The sequence below is a fragment of the Silene latifolia genome, chromosome 11, assembly GCF_048544455.1.
Source record: "Silene latifolia isolate original U9 population chromosome 11, ASM4854445v1, whole genome shotgun sequence".
NCBI lineage: Eukaryota > Viridiplantae > Streptophyta > Magnoliopsida > Caryophyllales > Caryophyllaceae > Silene > Silene latifolia.
Genome location: NC_133536.1, coordinates 197,037,365 through 197,045,293, shown reverse-complemented (window position 1 = coordinate 197,045,293; position 7,929 = coordinate 197,037,365). Strand labels below are relative to the sequence as shown.

At 40.4% G+C, this 7,929-nt stretch overlaps 1 non-coding gene across 1 annotated transcript; it reads left to right on the top strand.

The window, feature by feature from the left end:
• The first annotated feature begins 496 nt into the window (after positions 1 to 496).
• Positions 497 to 603, top strand: LOC141616442 (small nucleolar RNA R71). The gene has a single exon (XR_012530790.1). It is a non-coding gene; the product is annotated as a small nucleolar RNA R71 (small nucleolar RNA).
• Positions 604 to 7,929: the final 7,326 nt, after the last annotated feature.

Here is a 7,929-nt window from a genome sequence, read left to right as displayed (position 1 = left end):
TGAGAGATTTGGATGGAATTTGGTGTTTTCATTGTAATAGTTTGAATAAGGGGTACCACTCTTGTATGCTTGGAAAGCATTCACTTGTTCATTTGTTCCCCTACATTCACTTTGGTCATGTCCCAAAGTTCCAAAATTCTCACATATCCCACTTGGGATTGATGAAGATGCCGTCATGGCATTAACATGATGCTTTGGTGATTTTGAGGCTTCTTCAAGTCTAGCCATAGCTTTTTCAAACTTCAAATTGATGGTATCAATGTGAGCACTAAGTTGAGCACCTAATTGAGTAATGGAGTCCTCTTCATGCTTTCCTCCTCTAGTAGCCTTGCGTGGTCTACTATATTGTGAGTTATGGACCGCCATTTCCTCAATTTTGTTCCAAGTTTGATTGTCATCAACTTCGGTGAACATTCCATTTGATCCCATGTTGAGAATGTTCCTTGAATCTTCATAAAGACCGTTCCAAAATTGTTGTACCAAGAACCACTCGCTAAGTCCATGGTGAGGACATGAGCGACAAATTCCTTTGAATCGCTCCCAAGCTTCATATAAAGATTCTTCATCCCTTTGCTTAAAGCCCGTAATTTGAGCTCTTAGCATGTTAGTGTTTTCCGGTGGATAGAACTTTTTGTAGAAAGCTAGAGCCAACTTCTTCCAAGAATCAATTCCGAGAGTAGCCTTATCAAGGCCTTTCAACCATTGTTTCACGGTGCCAATGAGAGAAAAAGGAAATAAGACCCATCGAATTTGGTCTTGAGTTACACCGGTTTGAGAAATCGCATCACAATAGTCACAAAAAGTCTCCATATGAGAGTGAGGGTCTTCACTAGGCATCCCCCCAAATTGGCTTCTTTCGACTAATTGGATAAATGCGGATTTGGCAATAAAATTTCCGGTTAGATGTTGTGGTGTGGGAGTACCATTGGGTAGGTTCTCCTCGGTAGGTACGGAATGTGATGAAAACTTAGGCATTGTGGGTTGATTTTGTGTTGGATTTTGTGTTGGGTTCTCCTCACCTTCTCTTCCAAAAGGGTTGATGAACTCAATAGTATTTGGTTGAATATCTACAACCTCACCAATACCTCTCAAAGTTCTCCTAGCAAGTCTTCTATTGGTTGTCAAAGTTCTTTCGATTTCGTGATCAAAGGGTAACAAGTCACCTTGTGACCTTCTAGACATGCAAAATATCAAACAACTCGAAAACAATTAGAACAAACCTTGAGGAGTTTTACTTCCCCAAGGCAAAGAAAGACACAACTAATAACAATATAAGAAAATCTAAATCAAGTTAACACCGTCCACGGCAACGGCGCCATTTTTGGTCGTGTATGATCCCTCGTGGGGTTTAGTTTTTCAGTACTTGTCGTTAGGAGCACCTAGACCAAAACACAATTTATAACTTCACAAACAACTCTACAATTAGTAAAGAGGCAAGTAAAGGTCGGATCCCAAGGGACGGGAATTGAGATGAGATTTCTATTGCAACTAGTGGTGTCTTAAGGGTGTCACAATTGGGGTTTGAAGTAGAAGATCACTAAACTAATATAGCAATGAAAGTAAATAAGCAAGATGAATTAAAAGGGATGTAAACAATTGATAAAAGGCACTAGGGTGTCATGGGGTCATAGGGGATTCATGGGAATTGATCATACAAACATATTCTCAAGTTATAAGCAAGCAATTATTGTTGTGATGGATCGAGTTGGTTTATATCTTACAATCCTAGGAAAGTTTGGGTCCCAGAGCCGAATCGATTAGATTATACAACACCTACAAGTCGACTTAATCTTCCCTACTCAACAATATGCATGGTCTAATAAGACTCGAGTTGGTTTATGTCTTAAAAGTCTCATTGAAAAGATAGGTGATGGGTAAAAAATACAAGGATTCATAGGCTCACATTTCATCAAACATAACATGTGGATAAGTTGAGATCACAACAAGCAAGCAAATAAACTATGAAAGCATATTAATTTAAGCATGAATCATTCCCCATGTTGGTTTCCCCTAATTACCCATTAACCCTAGCTAAGGAAACTACTCACTCATTATCATGTTGAACATGCTAGCAAGGTTGTCAATCATACCAACAAAGTGAAACATGATGAATAAATGAAAGTGATTAACAATAATTAAAAAGGGATTAAGAGGATTATACCTACTAATGATTCCAATAATAAAGCAAATAAAAGAAGTACTTGATCCTTGATTGAGAGGTTGTCAATCTCCCAATGATAACCCAAAAATCTTCAATTACCCAAAATAAAGGATGAACAAGAGAGAGACTAAGGAAATAAAACTTGTATTAAAACTTGATTAAATGTTGATTACAAGATTAAAGAGAGATTTGATTGATATTATCTACACTAAAGATTGCTAAGAAGAACATGCTCTTCAAATTAGACTAATGGGGTATTTATAGTGGGGATTAGGTGCATGAATTAGGGTTAACTAAGGGCTTAAATGATGATTAAGTCCCTTGTTGAGGAAACGCCGGTCTCTTTTGGGAGACTCCGGTCTCTAGGGAGACTCCGGTCTCTAGAAAAAGATGTGCATCCTTCCTTGAAGAAGACGAAATGGGACTGTCTGGGAATCCGGGCGTCTTTAGCACGGGACGGGCGGATTTGGCAGCTTCTGCCCGGGCGTCCAGGGAGTGAAGACGGGCGTCTTCTGGAGCTTTTGCCCGGGCGTCCAGAGGGTGAAGACGCACGGGTTGTGGGTGGTGGACGGGCGTCTTCAGGGGAAGACGCACGGATTGTTAGGCAGTTTCTTTCCTTCTTCTTTTCTTTCTTTTTCTTCATAAAATCCTTGAGGATTTCCTCGGGGATGCAAGGATCTTTTCTCATCATTGCCCATCTACTATAGTATGTACAAAGGCCTTCTAATCTTGTCTCTCCTTGATGCTTGGTCATTGAATTCAATCAATTTAGCCTCATTTTGCCATGAAAATGCAAGGTTTGCACTCCTTTCCTACCAAGGGATCAAAACCTCAAAGAATATGCAAAACAAAGAGCTAAAGACAATAAATGACCCAAATATGCACTAAAAAGCATGGGAACAAGGCTAATTCGGGGACTAAATATGCTCTAATTATGGTCACATCAGTACTATCGATGGTTCGTGAAAGATTTTTCCAAGATAGCCAGACCTAAGACAGCTTTGACGAGAAAAGAGAACATGTTTCGTTGGGATGAAAGTTGTGAGACGGCGTTCCAAACATTAAAGGAGCGTTTGACCACAGCTCCAATCTTAGCATTACCTGAAGGGAGTGAGAACTTTGAGGTGTATATAGATGCTTCAAATAATGGGTTGGGTTGTGTGTTGATGCATAATGGAAAAGTGATTGCCTATGCTTCTAGGCAATTGAAGCCTTATGAGGAGAACTACCTGACACATGATCTGGAGTTGGGTGCAGTTGTGTTTGCTCTCAATATTTGGAGGCACTATCTTTATGGGACGACCTTTAAGGTGTTTTCAGATCACAAGAGTCTCAAGTACATCATCACTCAAAAGGAGTTGAACATGAGACAGAGGAGGTGGATGGAGCTGATTGGGGATTATGACATGGATATCATTTATCATGAAGGGAAAGCTAATATGGTTGCAGATGCCTTGAGCAGGAAGAGTGTGCACTCCCTATGCACAGCTATGTCTTTGATGCGCCTGAGAGATGAGGTGGGAAAGATGGGGATACACATGATACATAAAGGGGATGCTAGAGGGGATTTGACAATGGAGCCAGACCTTTATGATGACATTCGCAGGAAACAGGCTTTGGATCCCAAGATTTCGGAGTGGAGAGCTGGAGTAGAGATAGGGACAGTGTCTAGATTCTCTATTCCTACAAATGGTAGTGTGAGATTCAATGGGAGATGGTGTGTTCCTAGTGATGAGGAGTTGAAAAGATAATCATGACAGAGGCCCATTTCACACCATATTCGGTACATCCAGGCGGTGACAAGTTATATAAAGATTGAAGAAGACTTTCTGGTGGCCTAGGATGAAGAAGGAAACAGCTGAGTTCGTGGCTCGTTGTTTGACATGTCAGAGAGTGAAAGGGGAGCAGCGACGACCACTAGGTAAGATTTGAGAGGCTCGTCGTAAACCTACCAAAAATAACCAACTGGACTAACTAATATAGCTAGGGAAGTCGGGTCGATCTCCACAGGGAGGCAAGATATTTGTTAGAGGTCCGTCTATTTGGTCACAAAATGGGGGGTTGTAATTCGGTTTTCTAAACTAAAAGGCTTTAGGGAAAGAGTAGCAAGGAAAGAGCAGTAAAGGCAAGAAACTGTGAATAAGGGTGATCAATAAAGAAATAACATGTCGGGATTTCGGTTCACTACGGTAGCCTAATGACTCAACTGCATATAGTCTAGATAATTTACTGTGAGACGGATATTGGAAAGGTCCTTCCGGTCCACTTTCTATTCTAGATTTCCACCAACTTAACTTCCGTCCTCATCAGGGTAGTCTATTGTTCATAGAAGGTCTATTTAGTCCAATCTTCCGATACAGGAATAAATTTAACCAGATTAAAGGGTAACTTAGAAGCGTGCACTCAACTAAGTCGGTATTATAATTAAATTGCCATGGGTACAAATTCTCACAAATAAGTATCTAGCCTATTCGCTACATCGTCACAATTCTACCATAGATCCCCTAGTCCCAACATGAAAGAAATTAGCTACTCATGCTATTAATGTTGTCAATATTAATAATAATGAAATAACTAATGATAAACATGTTGCAATAATAATAATATGGCATAAACAAATTAGAGCAGAAATTAAATTAAGCAGAACAAAGGAATTAAAGCAAGTTAAAGTAAGATTAAGATTAAAAGGAGAGAAGGATTACAATAACAAGAATTTCGGCGTAAAGAACAACGAGATCCAAGCAAAATAACCCAAAAGTGAAGTTTACAGTAGAAAAGTTTTGGTTAAGATTAAGAGAGAAAGCTAAGAAGTGTTAAGCAGTGTGTAGCGTACTAATGACCTAATTATTCGAAGCTTAAATAGAAAATACAAAGTCCAAAACTAAAATAAGCAACACGGGTTAATTAAGGCCCGTGAAAACCAATAACCTCTCGATCGAGTAGTTTGAGACAACTCGATCGAGGACTTCAGCATATAAAACACTCGATCGAGCAGAAATGTTACTCGATCGAGGAAACCTGATATCCAGCATTTTGATCGAGTACAATAAAGTACTCGATCGACCTCCTCAGCATATAAAAGCACTCGATCAACCAAAATACTCCTCGATCGAGTGTTCTTCCTCCAAAATAAGCTTCAACTCGTTGCCGACTGCTTCGTAGACCATTCCTTCACGCATCCTAATGCAGTATCTCGCTCTGAAATCCACGTCTCCTCAAAATGCATCCAAAACAGGACGAAAAGGGTATGATTCTACTACTTTCAGGTTCATTCCTACAAAACAGACAAAACGAACCAAAGTAGCCATTTCGGGGTATAATGCAATATAAAACAGTACAAAAGTACATAGAAATACGTGCAAAAGTAGGCTAAAAAGACTATATAAAATGCATGTATCAAATCTCCCCAAACCGAACCTTTACTCGTCCTCGAGTAAAATAAATGCAAACTAATGGAACGGAAATGAAAACTCAGAGCTAGCTATAACTTCTCTACTTGAACCAATTTAATGCAACAAAATCAACGGTTACAGCTGCAGTAGTCAATACGCAAACGAGTTATAAGTTGTTCAGAACTAAAGCCGACCTATCGACCTTGCAAGACCAACAAAATCGGACTCTCACGTGGTCACTCTTCTCTCATGAAGCAAAGGGTGAATTATATGTAAAAGAGAGAAGGAGAAACAGTCAATCACCTAAACTGCGTCCTACATGGCATGCATGCAACAAAAATGAAAGACGATTCAAGTACTAATGCACACATTCCAACCAACAATGTCCGTCACAACCGAGGGCTTACAAATAGTATAGGAAAGTGAGGTTCAGGTGAGAAAATGCAAAATAAATTATGGAAATGTGGAGGTAAAAGCGTCAAGCTAGTTCCTAAACAGAACCATATAAGACCGTCCGAATCTCAACTGACTAAGAAATAAACACAAGTGGCCTTCATTTGGCACACAACTCACTAACCAAATACACTATCTCCTCAAAAAAAATATAGAATAAAATGGAGGAGTAGATCGTCACAGGATAGAAATAGGCGCAAACGATCTCAAAAACCAACTCAAAACAAAAACTTTTAACTTTTTTTTTTCTTTTTCTTCCACTGTGAATACGTAAATTTCATTTTCTTTCAATTTTTTTTCTTTTCATTCACGCTTTCTTTTCTTTTTTTTTTTTTCATTCTCAACTTCCCTTCCTTCATCCTCCACCAACTCCAATAATGAAAACAGGCCAAACCGCAGACGGAAAAACATACCACAAAAGACATACTAAACTAGCTTGACTAGGCAGGCTCAGTTTTGGATGTAGCTACTGGGTCAAAAAGGCTAAATTTGGCTTAAGTGGAGCTAAATGGGTGAAAAATGTAAGAAAAGGAAAAAATTTGCAAGCACCTCCCTGCATGTGACACCGACCACGAACCCGAATGCATGCATTTGACGAGAAATCGAATGTCATAAAAGTGCAAAAATGATGAACATGCTATGCGAGGAGTACTACTCTCAATTTTTATGTAAACCGGTCATGAATGTCACCAGTTATAAGGCTCTAATTCTTAGAAATTGTAAGTAGGTTGCCAATTTATCAGGTCAAGTCTAAACAGTCAGCTAAATTTGAACAAAAACTCGTAGATTATGCGTAACACAAAGCTAATAACCGTCAACAAAAGTGCAAGGCTCAAGTTAAAATGACAAGTTAAAGTGCAATATCATCACGGAAATCAACTGTTCCGACTCAATCTATATGCAAAATAAACCTGAATATTTTATTAATTTTTTGAAATTTTCTAATTTTTTTTTTTTTTTTATGATTTTTTGAAATAAATACAATGCAAGCTGAAATAGAAACGTGAATGCAAAACAAATGCAAATGCAGACTCAAAGGATGCATTACCCTCCCCGAAACCAAAACGGACAACGCCCTCGTTGTCCTCCAGCACACACAAGCAGATATATACAGGGGAACGGGAATATACAACCAACAAAGAATGAAAAACAATAAAAATAAAAAGGAGACAAAAGAAGATAAAAGAGCGAGAATGAACATACAAAACACGAACTTCCCCAAACCAAATTTTAAAACCGGGAAGTGAGTAGACCAAAGAGCTACTCGTCACCTCCTCCTCACGTCACTCCTCCACCGTCACTGTAAAGTCCGGGTCCTCCTCCTACTCTCTCTTCCTCCTCCTCTGCTCAGTCTGAGCTCTCGCTGCCGCCACTAATGGGTCCTCCTCCTCCTCCTCACTACTAGTAGACTCAGGGTACCTCTCAGCTGGGTACCGGTAGAAGGACAGGTGTGGCCAACCCTCTGGAATGGGACGTCGTCGCCTCATGTGGTGCTCGTATAGAGGAATCATAGCAAGAGCCATGTCCCTCTCCATACGAGCCTGTCTCTCTACAAGCTCAAGCAACAAACTATCACGGCGCCTTTGGTCCATGACCGCAGACGCCTAAAAGGGTGGAGGAGGTACAAAATTAGTCGGAAAGACTGGATGTGCCTGTGTCTGATCAGGCGCGGGATTAGGAGTAGGGATCGGGGTAGGAGTGGCCGTGGAAGTCTGGCCACCCGTGGAAGGTGTGGATCCCTCTCCGCTCTCAGGTCTACGCCGCTTCCTAGAAGCGGCTAAAGTAGGAGGTGGTCGGAGCGGTAGGTGATACTCGGGTAACAGTGGTGGTAGAACACCCTGTGCAACAGTGGGCAAAGGAAAGAGGCGAGGAAGGGTGGTGCAAGGAAGGTCCTCGGACAAGGAACCACTAATCTTCCAAGTC